Source organism: Gymnoscopelus microlampas, assembly GCF_963454915.1.
Source record: "Gymnoscopelus microlampas genome assembly, chromosome: 13".
NCBI classification, from domain to species: domain Eukaryota; kingdom Metazoa; phylum Chordata; class Actinopteri; order Myctophiformes; family Myctophidae; genus Gymnoscopelus; species Gymnoscopelus microlampas.
The window spans coordinates 40,252,730-40,271,284 of record NC_139950.1 but is presented as its reverse complement, the minus strand read 5'-3'; the positions used below and the strand labels follow the sequence as shown (position 1 = coordinate 40,271,284).

Below are 18,555 nucleotides of genomic sequence, written 5' to 3'. Positions count from 1 at the left end.
AACACAGGGGTGCTGCTGCTTCAACGGATGGGTGTTGTAGGAGCAGGCAGGCAGTCAGGAAGCCAGGAAAAGTTGATACGTTGATACTAGTGCATTTTAAATCCAGATGCTCACAGCGAGGTTGGCTAGAAGGAGCTATAGGGTACTAAGAAACAGAACAGCAGTGGTGGAAAGTAACTAAGTACAATTACTTAAGTACTGTACTTAACATTAAATTTTTTTGCCTAATAAAATATTCAATAAATCAATCAATCAATCAATACTTAAGTATAATTTTGAAGTATTTGTACTCCACTACATCTCAGAGGCAAATATTGCACTTTTATTCCACTACAATTATTTGAAAACTTTAGTTAGTAGTTACTTTGCCGATATAATTGATTACATTATAAAACATACATTAACCACTTTAGCCCTATTTTATACATAGGCTATTTGAAAATAGCCGATCTACAAGCTCACAACGCGTCGCAATGCGACGCGTTGTGAGCTTGTAGAGCTGCTATTTTCAAACATTTTTGTACTTTTACTATTGATACTTTAAGTATATTTTGATGCCAATACTTTTGTACTTTTACTCAAGTAACATTTTTGCAGTGTTCATTTATGCCTTCGTAACTCTGAGAGTGTGCAAATGGAACCAAATGGACCTCTCATGGGTCCATTTGGTTCCATTTGTACAGAACACTCTTAAATGAACATATGGATTTACTGTGTATCAGCAAGTGAACGACGTGAGCGTGATCGATCGATCGACCAATCAATACATCGATCGATATATCGATAGATAGATCCCGAGGGATATTCAGTTGTCACAGCAGCATCGCAGTAAGAGGTGTAGAGACTGGATTCAAAAACATGGATTATAAGTGTAGCCCAAAATGAAAAACAACTAGTGCAACAACAACAACAACAGAAAAACAACTTCTTCACAGTGAGGACTGTGGCCATCTGGAGCTTATGTTCCACCACCGCAATTTCCTCCTGTAATTAATGAAGATCTCCGAAGGGAACGGCCTGATTAAGTGAAAACTCTCCTTATTCTCCACAGGCCCCCCCCCCACGCTTCCCGTATACTCGGAGAGGAACGGCTCCGACAGCATTCATGAGAACTTGCCTGCTCTGGTTTGTCATGCAGCTGGCATCTCTCTCTTTTTTTTTTTTTAGATGGGAGTCACTTTCAAAGCTTTCCCCCTGCAAGTGGCATCAAAAACATCTGCTCCAGGCCACCCGCCCACATGAGAGAGAGATTGGCCGGTTCTGGCAGGATGGTCCGCAGATGTAGCCAGAAAACCGACATGCAAAACACACACGCAAAACCCCCCCAGACAGCCACTGTAGGACAGTTACGACAACTGACGTGCCAAGATCAACAAGTCAGTGATGAGTGGCAGATGAGTGAACAGGGGAGGACAAAAATACAAAAAAGAAAAGAAATGGGGACAGCCAACGGAAGGACCCCAACGGAAACAAGCCCGCAAGGACTTTTTTGGCCAGACCTTTTAGACAAAAGCATTATAAATGTAACTGTGTTGTTTTACATTCTTTTGCCTAATAAAATTTACAATCAATCAATCAAAAGCCAGGGAGGGAAAAAGTACAGCGAGGGAAGGAAATGAGCAATGGTGGAAGAGGACAGAAATGTATTATGTAACAACATGAGAATGTAGATTATAGTGGGAGAAAGACTGATATCTAGCGACTTCAAGTGTATCACTGTTGCGCCGGCGTCTACCGGCCTATGTTTGCCAACGCACAGTAGCACTACGAAAAAATAAGAAGAAAAAAAATCTGACGTCGTCCATCCAGTTTTAACAGTAGCGCTGTTCAGGGAATGAGCCCAGTAAAGCCTGATGATGAGGTATATATACTAGCGGTAGCACTGCCTTGTTAAGGCTGCCCTGGGCTGGCGGACAGAGACGGCTTAAATGTAGGCTAAGCTCCGCTGCAGCAGCTCAGAGTTAAGTAAAACAGTGAGCATCATTAGGGGAAGTGTGCCTAAGTACTGTCCACGGCCCTGTAAAGACAGCGTTAGTAGTGTGCGCGCGGGTGTGTGTGTGTGTGTGTGTGTATGTGTAGTGGGGGGTGCATGGGAAATGGTCCGAGTTATTTCCATTCCCTCATCCCGTTTATGGAAACATTACGGGAGCAAGGTTCAGTTCTCACGCGGAGGAGAAAAAGTCTTAAGCGAAGGAGTGAAGGGGAGAGTGAAGGAGAGAGAGAGAGAATAGAACGAGGAAGAGGGGGCCCACAGAAAATGCTGCTATTAGCTTGTTTTTCTCTGGAAAGGACCTTGCTCTGTGTGTGTCCTTCATTGTGTCATTCTCCCCCCTGGCAAAGGGCACAAAAGCCTCCATTTATCCTTCCTGAGCATCTAGCTGTATTGAGAGACAGCCCCAGAGAGGCGGGCAGCCATCATCACGTGTGCCAGGGGTGACATGGCTTTTCCCTTGTTAACACCGCAGCCCCACGCCCGGGGTGTGTGTGCGCCCAAGTGAGGGATTAAAGCCTGATCGTTATAAATCGTCGTACGACGGCGTCGCGCGCTGAAAACAGCCAATCTACAAGCTCTACAATGCTTCACACCGCGGTGCGACGCGAGTTTGCAGATCTGTTATTTTCAGGCGCACCACACCGCCGTACGACAGGGTATAAAAATTAAGCATTATTCCTGCTCACAAAATGGAGAGAAAAGAAGAAGTACATCTGCTACCATATATTTGCATTTCTTTTGGTTGGGTTCACAATGCACCACTTGACTTGCTGGAAAGCGAACATTCTCAGTCAGGCGTGAGAAACCCACCCCATCAATGAGCCCCCTTTTCCACTCCTTGGGTTTCTTGAACCGGGGTAACGGCGCATCACAAGAAGCAGCTTGTGCACAAAAAAACACAATCTGTCAACTGGGAGGCAGGGAAGGGGGGACGGACGGACGGGGGACGGACTGGTTTATTCATGACTCTATCTCATCGGTTTCAATTTACCAAGCGGTCTCGGAAGTGTAGAAAGGGGGACCAAAGTGCATTCTTTGGACACACAGCTAAGTCGGCTATTCAGCGTAGCTCTAATTGCAGAGTGAGTGGAATTTTTTGCATCTTTAGCAGCAGCAAGACACAACAGCTGCAGCTGGCATGGTATGGTATGGTGTGGTATGGTATGCAACAGGGTGTGTTCCAGCAGGGAGGTGGAACAGCAAAAGAGGGTGTCAAAGACTAGAACCTCCCACTAAGAGCCACCCACACATCGATGTACTCACGGCACACACACACACGCACACAGTAAAAATCCAGCATACTAATTTAGCTCTAGAGTAAAAAATGGCCTGTTTACGGTGTCCTTTCAAAACCCCAATAGTCAGCTATTCATCCACTGTGGAAAGATAAGGCCCACGAAATGCCAAAGTCTGTGTATACAGCAGCACGATGTGAGACCCTAAATCGTCAAGGTCAGAGATGCAGGCCAGGGACCTGTTGTCCATATCAACCCTGTGTCTGTAGCATGGACCCCCCTCGCCACTCAACAGCGGACCTTTAATCTCAATGATTTAGAGATGAACCAGCTGCCATATCCACCCCTGCCTCCAGCCAACCTGTCACGGCTGATTATTTCCCCACTCCCTTCTGTTCCATTACCCATCATGCCCCTGCACCCCCCCCAGCCCCATATTGAACATACCCCTGGCCGCGGGTCTCGTCGAGTGAAGGAATGGGACATGATGAATGCATTGGCACAGCCAGTCGCTCATATTTGCTCCTTTTCCCACCTCTTACTGTACATCTGCCCTCGCTGTTTTCCACCACTCCGGTTCTCCTTACACCCCCTCCCCCCTCAGACACCCCCCGTCCCCCCATGCCAAATGGGGAGAAGTGTCCGGGGAGATGAGTGCGGATGAATTCATCCCATCCACCAGGAGCCAAGTGCACTCATCCGACCTGACATGAGGCCCCCAAAGATTGAGCAACCCTTGACCTCTGCAATCCGCCAGGGCTAACGATCTGATGAGATATTCCAATATGGGCTGGGAGGAGGGGTAGCCTACTAACGGAACAGTCTCTGACAGTAACAAGAAGCTTATATGACTGCTCTATCTCTAGCAACACGATATTCCCGTCGAAGAACCCCACTGGCAAATGCACACGGGAGTCCTGGTGCATTAATATTTATGTAATTCAGAGGGAGGCACATAAGGGCATCTGGAGTTAGCACCATTAATGTAATTTCCACTACGCTCAAGCAGAGATCAGACGCCAGATGAGAAATGAGTGTGGGAAGGAGTCTGTCCTTAATCGCCAAGCTGGCCCTGCTTAACAACAGTGCCCCAAATAAGCCCAGATTTCCTTATTGCCGGCGCTCTTATCTCGGAGCTGCAGCAGGCGTAAACGCATGTCAGGAAGATGGCAGTGTTTACTGTTTACAGAGCGCATCGGGCAGCACTGCCTGCTGTACGTTCCGTTTTCAGGCGCACTAATCTTGTAGGTAAAGAACGTCATGCGGAATAGATTGACTCAAATTTTGGACGTGCAGAGAGAGAGAGAGAAACGCATTCAGCAAGTTTAGCTGGATTTAGGATCTCCAGATTGAATCGGATACAAAAAGGCTATAACCTGGTCCCTTACCCCCAGGCTGAACATGTTCTGGCTAAATAAGTTAAAGACTAAGTAAATCTGCTCTATTAGCAGTGCGGTATCAATGTCCGCTGGGTAAGAGGAAAGATCCCATGTCAGGTCACAGAGATAGAGAGCATCGTCCCTCTGACCTTGAAATACCCCCACAGAGCATGATTGCTAACCAAATAAAATATGACAGAGACAGAGACACATCAATACCATATTGCATAAAGCATTGGTTCTCAAAGTGGGGAGTTCCAGGGGGTCCCCAGCTAAATGATAGATTCGGCACCAAATGGACCCTTATGGGTCTGTAACTCTGAGAGTGTACAAATGGAACCAAATGGACCCTAACGGGTCCATTTGGTTCCATTTGTACACTCTCAGAGTTAAATTAACATAGATTTTACTATATAAATTGGGGTCCAAGTGATAGAAATGCCATTTAATGGGGGTCCGTAGCCCTAATGCATGTCAAACTGGGGGTCCTTGAAATTAAAATGGTTGCGAATCACTGCTAGAGCCGTAAAAAAATCTTCTCTTATCGGGGGTCCCTGGCATATCTTTTCAAATGGGGGTCCGCGGGCTAATGAGTGTCAATTTGGGGGTCCTTGACATGAAAAAGTTTGAGAACCACTGGCATAAAGCAATCCCCTCATGATTTTACTTCAGAGATCACTCATGATTGCGTATACTACAGTATGCATTGTAGCGGTAAGCTTCTGGAAGCCATGCAGCCAGCCAGGGAGTTGGCTCTATTGGGATTGTCAGGAGAAATGGAGGAAAGCAGCTCAGGGACCCCTGCAGTCTCAGACTGCCTTTAGCTGACAATTAAAGCAAAAAACGACAGCAAACAATTAACCTTTTTCTGCCTGTCTTTTCACCATCAGAAAAGGTTTGATGTCATTGCCTATACTATCTTTGTGTGCGACCTGATGGAAACGTGAGAAAGAACCAACCAAATGAAGACTGATCTTTGTGTCAAACTGCAACATGCAGCGTTCGGTTGACTGACAAAACACGTCAGGCCTGACTGAAACATCTGTCAGTGAGCGGGCAGTTAACTTTAAGGTTTTTGGGAAGAAAACAAATGTTTTGAACACGTATACCCTAAATAAAAATAATCTTCAGAGTGAAACAGCTGAGGGCATTGCAATCATATAACCGCTGGCTGTTCCCATACACAGTAGTGCTGGGCGTAGTGGTTTGGCCCAGACCCAGGCAGCACATCGCATACTGTAGCTGGGGTGCCATGTAGCCCAGTTTACATTTCAAAACGCAGCTGAAATGATCTCAGTAAACACTGCTAGTCAGAAGTTAGTTGGTTGTGATTCAGATTTGAACATGCTGTGTGTGTGGGACATTGTTAGAATAGGCAGGATGTGTTATGTAATCTCACTCTAGTCTAGACTCTAGCCCTCCTCTTCTTCAAGGCCAGAGTCCCGTACAAAAAACACAAGCAACCACTCTGTCACATGTTGTTAACAAGCCTCCCCCCTAAACTCCAAACGTCCTGGAGGAGGAGCGGGGGCCGCTGTTCATCTGCTCTGCATTGACAGACAATGAGATTACAGAGGAATCAGGGCCACTGCCAGTCCAGATCATTATCTTCCCCAGTCCACGTCCTTTACAAATCGAATAAAAGGAAAGCGATTTCAAATGATGTCGCAAAAGGAAACAGGAAGAAAATAAATAGAAGGAGGCTCTATACTACCTTGGCTTTACCATTAGCTCTGCTTGGCTGGGCCTTTGCTGTTCTTTAAACATATAATACTGCTGCTACTGACTGCTATGCCTCCATTCATCCATCCAAAGAGAAAGGCCTGGCCTGACACAGGGCAGTATACAGTAGCTCCTATCTTCAGCCTTCCCTTCCACTCTAATGCCTAATACACAGTACAGGGGTTACAGGGTACAAATAGTAGCTTCCCTTCACTCAGTCCTGTTTGAGAACATCACACCAACCAACATGCCTTTGATAACAGCAAGTAATGGGAGTAGCATATATAACCCACCTGTGAGGATGCATACTGAAGCTTAAACGGTAGTCTAATAGCTGCCTTATCAGACACAAGCTGACAATAAGCAGCTTGTTCAGGTTTCAGGCACAAAGTATTTGGAGGCCAGTCTGTGACATCAGGTATCTGTACGTCAGTACTCAGTACTATGACTTCAGTACTGTCTATCAGTACCCAGCATGGCCTGGGTTATTGCATAGATTAAATAGCTAGGCTGTACTCACACTGCTACCTGCGTACAAGTGAACCACCTGGCCAAGCGCTGTAGGCAACATGATCAATGTTAGCACACAAAGCTCATGTTAGCACATTAGCACATTGTTGATATGTATGCATTGTTCAAGATGCACACTGTTGCCCTGTGTAAGGAAAGCTAATTTCCCACTGCAGTACAGAGACTGGAGGAAATGTTTTCATTTGACATTTTAATATATGGGTTAAATAGCTATATGTAGGGGGCTTCAAGCCAGTTGCTAATTAATTTAGCAAACTGTCTGAAAACCTTTTCAATTGCACAGGGTAGCCATGCTGTTATTAGACTCTGTCTTGTTTTATTCCCCTAAGAATGTTTTTTTTTTCTTTATGTAGCTGTCAAGGGAAGGAACAATTTTTAATGAGCTGCAATCCTCCACAATGTCAGACCGCTATAACAGCAGAGCATTATTTTTTATGGGAATATGATTATTTGCACTATTGCCCAAGTTCTGTGATCAGGTGACTACCCTGACAAATTAACCACCAATAAATAAGCTGAATTTGTAGCGTGAGAAATCCCCATTGTGGTCTGATTTATGAACCCAAGGAAAAGCAAATAAGACTAACATCCTCAAGGCTCCTTGTTTTGCCAGCTTTTTCTGTTGTTTCTTCTTTTTTTTTAAGACAATGACAGAACACAGGCCTTACCACACTTTCTAATTTGTCTCATGACAGCGAGCTGGCGACATGAAAGAACCGAACACAAAACAGACACTTTCTCACAATTGATACAAAAAAAAGACTGTTTAGGGGAGAGTTCCTTCCTTCCTGTCAAAGGTCGATATGCCGAAAAAAATGAACTTTCCCCTCAATGTGTGTCACAATGCAGAGCATTCCACCTCACAACAACACCACCGCACACCGGACAGCGCAGGATTAACAACTAAAGCCCCTTGTTTTGTGGTAGTTTTACACCTATAATGATAATAATAAATAGTCACACGGCTGGCATTTTACACTTACGTCATACTTGGGGTGTGGAATTGGTCAATACACATTACACCTCCATCCAACATTGCTCTGGATGGAGGCTGTAACTTCCAATAGGCAAATAATTGTGTATTTTATGTGTTTATTTATAATTCTATCTTCAAACTCTGTTGTACAGCCTAATGTCTATCAAAAATAATCCTGCAGATAAGGCTAAATTTAATTGCTACATGAACTTATGCGCAATAACAATGAGAAAGCACTGCAGTGCATTGTCTGTCTGCCATGGGTGGGTGTATAGCTGCAGAGGTTAGGTGAAGGATACTGGCTCCGGCAGCAATACCCCAATGGCTTGGTTCATGCATGTACTCGCGCTCGCACGCACACACGCGCACACTCGCACATATACGCACATATACATACAGATCCAGACAGACACACACCCACACACACAATGGTAGTGAGCACATTATGGCACATCTGTCACGGCTCTGCTCCATTTGACTCGTTAATTACAATCAACCTCTAAAAGAAACAAGTCAGCATACTTTTGTACTCTAAAACAACTCATCAAACGGGTGATTGTTCCTTGGCGTACTCAAGAGTCCATTCGACACTCAATGACATGATTTGTGCATGCCGGGCCATTGTGCCCGCCTGGTACTTTACATACATTAGTTAGTCTACGTTTCATGTGAAACATGATTTTTCTAAATGCGCATTATTGGCACCGGCGTCTCGTGTCACCAGAGGATCAGAGATCCCCGCCTACTGATACAGTACGTCTGGTGACATCTAAATTCAATGTGGGCTAAATCCGGGTGCATGGAAACAATTTGAAAGGGGAAAAAAAGAAAAATAACCGCTTCAGAACCAATGCAAAGACTTAACCCATTAAGACCTGGAACTGTGTCATTTTTAGATTTGAGCTAAAAAGCATTATTTTACACTTTAGGCTATTCAAAAATAGCAGATATACAAGCTCATAGCGCGGCACCGAGTGCCGCGCTACAAGCTTGTAGATCTGCTATTTTTGAGAAATCGTGAAAATGTGTGCAAATCTTTGAATATATATATTTTTAAAGCGAACATTTTTAACTCAAATCTTTGCTTCTGGTGGTCCCTGGAACAAAATATTTTGATGGGGGTCGGCGGCCAAATACATATATAAAAATACATGTAGAATCGGCTTCAGGTCTCAATGGGTTAAAGGCGGTCCTACACACGGGATGGTATCAGGATTGGTTTTCAAAGCAGCGGGTGTAAATGTGTTAGCATTGGTTTTCTCCAGCAAGCCCCATTCATTGAATTTAGATTTCCCCAGACATATCAGTGGATCGTCTGGCTACATGAGACCAGTGTGATCATTCACTGCAACTATCTTTTAGAGAGAGAGAGAGAGAGACTGAAAGAGCGAGGGAGTCAGATTCATAAAGGCATGCTATCTTGGCTCAGAAAACTGCCATCATCAACACCCAGCCCTGTCTGCCCATTCAGACAGGGCCCTTTGCTTTTCGCTACAGTAGGGAGGAGGTATGCGCTCTCTGGCACTCACCAAATCCCTTCTTATCTCCTATTGGAGCCTGACAGGGACTGGGGAGGTTAGTCGCCCCAATTGTCTGGAACACAAGCGAGAGTTAACCCCCTGGGTCACCGCCGGTCCCTGCACCCAGTGTCCCGGGGGTTAATGACCGCCCCCCAGTCTTCATTCTCTCTATTGAGGCCCAGTGACAGACATGTAGACAAAACATGCAGGGGAGGGTCAGCAACTTTTTGCTGCCCTTTCCCCAACATTCCTGATATGGACACTAATGAGTCCCAAAGGAAACACAAGCCGTGGAAATGATTCATCTTCGCGGACACGTTTTTCTACAGGCTTGGATATGGCAAATCCATTATGCATGGCAAAGGAAACCTATTTTTTAATGTATATAATTTTGGGCCAGTACTTTATAGAAGAGAGATGGGAATTTGAGGGAGTGGGGGATGCACACCGCAGGTCTCTCGAGCTGGAATCGAACCAAAAGGAAGAAACGCATTGTCCAGTCAGTCAGCTAACAGTGTGCCCCACGACTTGACATTGTTTAATGATTGGCCCGGTAAGACAAAGTGCGAGCCTCCCCTCTGCTCGTGGCTCTGACAAGTGGTGTTTGCTCTGTTGACCACACAGCAGATTTCGCAGCAAAAGGATCACAAAGAGAGACCTAAGGAAAACCACTATGTCCACATTGGGAACATGAATCTCTCCTTTGAAAATAAGATAAAGAAAAATACTAGATACAGACCATAGTCTCATGAGTCTCAGTCTACACACAATACGCCCACAGCTAAGCTCTGCTGTGTAATACTCTTAAGGATCATGATTTTGCCACAAATCAAATTTATTAAAGTAATAAAACATTCATGACAAAAGCAATCACATGTTGGAGGCTCTTAAATCTTCAAACTGTCAGCGACATTCATAATGATGGCGCACATTCTCAAAAAGACTGGAAAAATAAAAAGGTATAGCCAGACTAAAGATCATGGGGCTCTGTCTATCAGTCGTGCGCGCGCGTGTGTGTGTGTGTGTGTGTGTGTGTGTGTGTGTGTGTGTGTGTGTGTGTGTGTGTGTGTGTGTGTGTGTGTGTGTGTGTGTGTGTGTGTGTGTGTGTGTGTGCGTGTGCGTGTGTGTGTGTGTGTGTGTAGGATAGAGCTTGGAGCAGATGGGGGGCTAGCATTACAGGTTTATGTGAACATGATCTAAACGGTACTATCGTCCAAGCTGGTCTAAAGCTGGTCACATGATATGGAAGAGCAAAAGTTACTAGAATTTGATATATAATGCATGATTTTGCCGCTTTTAACCTGGTGAACGATTTTCAAAGCTTTTCAACATTAAAAGAAAATACTGAAAATAGATTGACGCGACTTCTGATCTTGTACATCCGTTTTTTTCACTATTCGTCATGAGTTGAAGTAGGCTATATAGGGATTAAGTGGTTAATTGTTGTCCATCCTATGGCCTTGTCCAATAATAGAGCTTCAAAACCTCTTTCCATTAGCAAGTGCTGAAAGCTCCAAAACACTAGCAAAGTAAATCGTTAAGTATCAATCTGGGCATAATCTCGTATTATCGTGATGGCAAAGTGGGTCATCGGAGGGCGCAACCTTTTAACCCTTCCCTGCCCCCCCCTGCCCGCCTCCTTTCACGAAAGGGACGGCGGGCCATCATCACGGAGATTGACAGGGTCGTCGTCTGAGATGATGACGATCTCTATGTTTGACTGCTAACTGTCATGAAGCCATCTGCTACCCCCCAGCAGCTCCCTCTTGGGGGCTCTATACCCTCAGTCACTGTGTCTCTGGGGGGTTACCGTGGCACAAACACAGTCTGCTGGGTCAGTGGTGTAGACCAGTGGTTTGCAACCTTTTTTGGGTCAAGGACCCCCAAATTGACACACATTAGCCCAGGGACCCCCATTTGAAAAGATATGCCAGGGTAAGAGAAGATTTTTACGGCTCTAGCAGTGATTCTCAACTATTTTAATTTCAAAGACCCCCAGTTTGACATCCATTTAGGCTACAGACCTCCATTTAATGCCATTTGGGGATCCCAATTTATATAACAAAATCAATGTCAATGTCACTCTGAGAGTGTACTCTGAGAGTTTGTACACTCTCAGAGTTACAGACCCATAAGGGTCCATTTGGTTCCTATCCATCATTTAGCTGGGGACCCCCTGGAACTCCCTCAAGGACCACTGGTGGTCCCCGGACCACTGGTTGAGAACCACTGGTGTAGACAGTGGGACATCACCACTAACTGAATTATCTATCTACACTGTATCTATCTATCTATCTATCTATCTCAGACATGAGAGTGTAGAAAGAGTATGCCTCATACAGCAGTGGTTCTCTCTCAACCTTTTCTAGATCAGGGCCCACTTGAAAGTGTTCACGGAATCATGCATCTGTGCACTAAACAGCCTATCGGCTACCGTGTTAAGTGGTCAGAATGATGGGTGGGCTGCATGCATTTTCAGAGCATGTTTAATTTAATAATCGATAAATTGATTGTGTTCCAGCTTCGATCGATGGAACCAACTTTGTATAATTTAAGTTGCTATCGGTATCACAATGAAAACACATTTTTCAGTTTAAGTTGAAGTATTAAAGGAAAAATATCATGACTTTAAGATTTTAGTGTTGTTTGTTGTTTGCACTTGCAATACCCTCACGGCCCACAGGTTGAGAATCACTGTCATACAAGTTGGGTCAGTGAATCGCTGATGTTGATGACGTCATGTTGATGACCTCAGCCTGGCCCAACAGTGAAGGAACAGTGAATCTGAGATATTCACTCAAAAAGAGAAATATTCACAATAAGTGACAAAAAATGCCTTGGCCTACTGGCATTTGTTACTGTCCAGTCCAGTGGTTTGCGAGATTAGCCGCAGCGCAGACATACACACAGACTGACAGACAATCTTGTAAGATGGCTCACCCCCTAAGAGCCAAGCCGTAAAAAGCAGGTGTTATGACACTGCTGATTGTGTCTGTGTGATTAAGTGACCATAATCGGTCTATTCTACACAATGTTACATTTCCAAAATATAATTAATCTTCAGTGTACCCTTGTGTGAAAATGTAACAGAACAGCAAGTTTATGTTCAATGCAATGTGTTTTTGCAGCTACATCTATAAAACAAGTGATTTTGGATCAATGGAATATAAGCCCATTGTTTTATAAACACTGGGACAAATACGCTTCATCAGGATATTTGTGGCCCTGTGACGTGAACGTTGAAATGCAATACTGACCCATGCCCACTACTACACAATGAAATCCCCTGAGAACATCCCCGTAAGTGAGAAGCATTGCATCTGACTGTAGACCGTGTTCTGCTGCGTCCACATCCACGTATAGTATCACCCGAGGCTTAGTCACATCACCGTATAGGGTCAGATTAATCAACCACACAGCAATTCACAACAGAAACAAACAAACAAACAAACAAACAAACAAACAAGCCAACACACAAAGGTAGCAATCCATCAAAGCCCTGAAGCTACACGCAAGAGCCTACAAAATCTAATTTGTCCGCTGCACATAAAGACAGGAAATATCATGTAGCTATAAAAAAAGGACAATCGCCAGCCACTTTGGTCCCTGATGCATCGTGACAGCATAAGCCAGAGCCTGATCAAGCTGTTAAACATGCCATCTTCACAATCACAATGACGATTACACATGAGAACGTGTATAATGTGCAGCGCAGACAGAAATGCCAAACAGCCCCCGAGAGAACCCATTACCCCGACCTTGGACCAGTTAAGTCTGTGAATGTGGGCCAGGACGCAGCACACCCACTGTGGCTCACCTGCCTCATATCTCATCTCTCGTAGGGGATGGCCATAATAATAACACAAACAAGAGAGCGGAGCTGCTAAATACTGTGTATAAATCTACAATTAGCGTCCAGGTGTCAGAGTGCGCTGGTAATCATATTTCATTTCTACCGTGGTCTGGTAGCAATAAAACCCTCAGTAATCTATCAGACCACCACACCGGTGTGTGTATAATGTAATCACCCTGATGATAGGCTTCCGTTTCTGGTGATGGGGTAGTTCTGCAGATCAGTACACATCCCTGTGGTTCACACTGGTGAGAGTAGCCGATCGCCAAGCTCAAAACCGGTCTCGATGCAACCCGTTGTGAGCTTGCAGATCGGCTATTTTCACCACATGACACCGTCGTAGAACGAAGTATTAGGGCTTAAGTGGTTAAAGCTAGTCTACACCAGTGGTGCTGCATCCCAGATGATCTTAATCTCCTTAGCTTTCACCTTTCAAATAGAATACCCGTTTCCAACATTTTTCTCCATTCTATCCGTCATGAGCGATGCTCTATAAAGCTCCAGACATCCATCACAAACAGACCACTGGTGAATTAAACATGGGGTCAATACCTCCTGTACCCGTTCTATACGTTCTGCTGTCCAGTTTAAGAAGAGAAAAACAACAACTCACTGGCAGTGTCTCAACAGATCATCTGTGCTTTCCCTGGCAGTGATGAGTGGGCTAAAAAATGGTCCATAAATTCAGACTGCTATCTAAACAAAGCCTGACAAAGAGAGGCAGGACACACAGGAGAGATAGAGCCTGGGCTCTGACAACAAGAGCAGGCAGCATGTGATCCCCCGGCCTGCTGGTTGGCTGCTTTTGGAGCAACAGGATTTGGTCGGGAGGCCTATTGTGAGTGACTCCTCGCCAGCAAGACCAGACCATGCTTCCTGATCCCAGTCACATGCAGGGAGGGGGGTGTGTGTGTGGGGATCTGTTTGGGAGGGGTGCGCGCCGTCCTCCACCGCACGGCTCGGCGTGACTCTCTGGCACAAAAGGGAAGAGTGCATCAGCGCTGAATCAACGAGGCCAAGGCCTATAAGTCCTTCAGCGCTTGTTTTCTCCCACTGTGCGCACCACATCATGACTACTCAGCACATCAGAAGCAAAGCACCGTGGGAAAGGAGGCAGACTATGGGGAGCAACCGGGGACATAGAAGTCGTTGCCTGGCGAACTTGGTTAGACTATTTTGAGTAGAATTATTATTAGAGTATTCTGTACTGTACGCTTGTTTGAATACTTGCTTTATCATCTCCCGTTTTAATTGGGTGTCTGGTTGCCTCCTTTGTTTCCTCTGTAAATCACTTTGGGATGTTCGCTAAAAGCGAACTCATGAAAACAATTGCATTGACATTGGGAAGTCGAGTAAAGTTGGGCTCCCGGTTGGTGGTGGGGGGGGGTGGTTTTTTTTTCCAAGAGATGGATGGGATATGATGACGACTGTAACTTTAGTGGGGCGTCTCTCTCTCTCCAACCCCACCGGGGTGAGTCGGTGAGAGATATCTGAACACAACTCTGCAGTCAAACAGCCCTGCAGCAGCCTGCAGGCATGTCACAGGAAGCTGTATCTCTACCAAACCTGACAGGTGCTTTATTGTTCAGCCACACACCCACTGTGCAGAGCACATAACTTTTGTTTCTGAACGACATATCGATCAGGCTCACTTAGATATTGTCTGGTTATTCATGCAGAAGGTACTGCTCCTCCTGCCTCGAATAAAACCTGTTTCTTCTCCTGAGAGCCCTCAGAGGTTAGTCTGAATTCAAACTCAGATTCAAAGACGTTCCCATGGCTCTGTCATCATTGTTGCCATTCACAAAAGGTCTCTTTGAAGAGTGCAGGGCTCTGAGTGAGGTCTCTCACAGCGCTGGGTAAAGACATTCCACACATGTGGTCTTATTTTGATCTGGTAACTGCAATGGGGGAGCATTTGGAGATCATTCCCTCCTTAAAGTATCTGGAGACAGTTTTCTCCCCTGGATAATATCCATGCCATGGTGGCAAGCAACCTAGAAATTCTAAAACAATAGGATAAAGCCATTCTAAAAACAACCATACAGCCACTTAAACCCTATACTTCGCTGACTGAGGTCCCCCAGGGGCTTATACTTGGCCCTCTCCTTTTTTCCCTCTACACCAAATCTGTTCATCGAAAATCATCAATGCATCGCATCACTTTGTGAGCTTGTAGATTGGCCTAGTGTTCGCCTAGTTTTGCCAAATGTTTGCCTATTACGACATGCATGCACAGAATAGGGATGCCAGGGTTCATATGGTTTTAGATCATATGCGAGTGATATAATGATAACAAATCAACACAATCTGGACACCTCTTGAATGGAGGTCACTCAAATCAAGGTTCACAAAAGTGTCTGAGTACAGAAAATATGTGGATAATCCATTCCAAAACATGAATTAAAGTTTAAGTTACAGTGGGCATATCCCATGTGCATAATAACATTTTCCACACCATTGCATTTTTCTTCATTCACCTTCAGTTGAGTCTGAGGCTTATATAGTGTATTTACCTCTGTTACATGCCGATCAATTACAGCTGGAGTAAAGCCATACATTTAGAGGAAAATATGTTAAACACTAAAACAGGCCAAGAGCATTCTGGGGATATCTTAAAACACTCCCGTGCCTACTTAGAACGGCACAGTCCTATCAAAAACTAATCTCTGCCAGACATGTAGCCCTGTGTGAATAGGACTGGTGTCTTATTCATTTTAACACTCAAGGAGCAGAAAGCACTTCATACAGTGCTTGGTCTGTTCATGAGAGAGCTGTGAAGCCACAAGGACATAAATCCCAGACTACAGAAAATGAAGTAAAGGAAACTTTAAAAGGAAAAGAAAAAGGTTTTGTGTGAGTTGAGAGAAGCACCTCCTTGTTTTGACCGGTGATAGCCTCCAGTCGAGGAACGGGCCAATTTATTTTCCTTTATTAGGAATTTAATTGTTGTGTAGACTAAGCTAAGCTTCCTACAGGAAGAAAGTAGTTCCTGGAGATAAACAATGTTTCTACTTGTTTACTAACCCTGGGAAAAAAAGACAGTGTTCTAAGGAAGGCCACAGCAGCAGCCAACAATAATGTCAGATACATGCTGTGTATGCCTAGACTTCCTGGAATTACGTATGACATCCCTCTTTTTAAGTATCCAAACCAATATTAAAACATGTAAATCCCTTTGCCCAGACTTACTGACGATGAGCAACACATGCTGCTGAAGATATGGTCCTATATACCCTTCACAGGCTGTTAACATTGTCTCAGGGTATTACACCCCAATTGAGTAATATAATTTAACCACTATTTTAGCCATGGATATTATGTCCTCCTGACACAGCAATAAACTACTGGACGTTACTAGGCAGGCAAACTACACGTAACAATTGGATATGATGACATCACAGCCAGATGAGAGTTTTTAGATATGGTGGACTAGTGTAGGTCAGTGGTTCTCGAACTTTTTCATGTGAAGGACCCCTGAATTAATGTGTATTTGGCCGTGGACCCCCATCTGAATAGATGATGTGCCAAGGTCCGGAACCCATACAAGATTTGTGGTGTTAAAAATGTCAAAAACTATTAAAAAATGTTCAAAGAATATCAAGATCTTTGGAATACCATAACTCTGAGAGTGTACAAATGGAACCAAATGGACCCGTAAGGGTCCATTTGGTTCCATTTGTGCACTCTCAGAGTTACAGCCACATAAGGGTCCATTTGGCTCCTAAATATCCATCATTTATCTGGGGACCCCCTGGAACCCCCTCAAGGACCCCTGGGGGTCCCCGGACCCCACTTTGAGAACCACCGGTGTAGGTGACATTTATTATACATGATGACAAGCAGCATGATGTATTGATGTCTTTACTGCCCCCTACTGGTTCAAATAAGCATTGATTCCAGTGGGAAATTTCGTTCAGAGATAATTTCTGAACAAATCTATGAAGAGCTCTTTTAAGTTTCCAAAATACAACTATAAGAAATCAAAGCCAGTGACTAAATAGGCATAACACTGCTTTTGTCTGGATAAAAAAAAATACGATTAATGAATTAATTTAAAACATTTAACACATTTTTAAAACAATTAAAAAAAAATCTATATACATGATTATTATGAATGCCCATAGAAAGTGTTTTGAATCTGGTTAGGTCATAATATGTCTTGAACTAAATAGATGCCAACAGCAAACGGTATTAAAAAAAATCATGGGATAGTTTAGCCCAGGGGTTTTCAACCAGTGGTCCTTGAGGGGGTTCCAGGGGGTCACCAGCCAAATTAATAGTTAGGAATAGGAACCAAATTAACCCTTATATGTCTGTAACTCTGAGAGTGTACAAACGGGTCCATTTGGTTCCATTTCGTACACTCTCAGAGTAACACTGATGACGGTGATACAGTGTAGATTGGGACCCCAAATAAACCTAAATGGTTGAGTCTCTGGCATATCTTTTCAAATGGGGGTCCCTGGGCTAATATTTGTCAATTTGGGGGTCCTGGTCCTTGATGCGAAAAAGGTTGAAACCCACTGGTTTAGCCGACACAATATTACATGTTTTGTGCTCTGTGTGAGCGTGATCTCATCTCATAAATAACAAGACCAACAACAACACGTTATTTCCCCACAAGTTCCTACTGTAAGCCACACTCTACACTCAGAGCGCACATGAAAGATATAAAACACACTTCATAGCGTCAGTGACTTGTTCTTCTCAGTTTGTTAGTTATTTTTTTTAAAGAAAAAATATGCTTGGATCTTACCTTGACCGTGAACAATGCTCCCCACAAACAACCAATGTGTGGATATAATGATCCTTGATGATGAATAAACGGTTAGAGCGGCTCTCTCAGCCTCCCGACTGCACTGAGTAGTAATAGACTGTTGTATGATCCATCCACTACCTATTACACTGATCATGACAACACGTAGTGCGCCAGACTCAGGCTTGCCATGTCCGCTTATTATAAGCTACTTTTGGGCTTGTTCCCCCCCCCCCCCGTAAAGTCGCTTCGCTTGGTTACGTTTGTTTGCGGGTTTGTTTCTAAAGTTTAACTTGCTTATTTGGGCTTGTTTCCTAATGTTGTTTGTAAACCAGTGGTTTTTAAACATTTTCATGTCAAGGACCCCCCCATATTAATATGTAATTGTCCGCATATCCCTCCCCATCTAAACATTTTGTGCCAGGGACCCCCATACAGGATTTTCTGTCCAAAATATTCCACATTTCCATTCTTTTTTTAATCACATGACTTTTAATTAGCAGAGCTTGTAGATCGGCTATTTTCAAATAGCCGATGCATAGGCTATTTGAAGTTTAAAGTGCTCGTGTGGTTTCGTTTGAGCTTGT

At 44.2% G+C, this 18,555-nt stretch overlaps 1 protein-coding gene across 1 annotated transcript in view; it reads right to left on the bottom strand.

The window, feature by feature from the left end:
- The window catches only part of LOC311059253 (signal-induced proliferation-associated 1-like protein 2), a 120,443-nt gene extending 102,343 nt beyond the window's left edge, over positions 1-18,100 (bottom strand). The window contains 1 exon segment of the mRNA XM_084076994.1: positions 17,969-18,100. The gene's annotated coding sequence lies outside the window, so the exon portion shown is untranslated.
- Between the last annotated feature and the right edge of the window lie 455 nt (positions 18,101-18,555).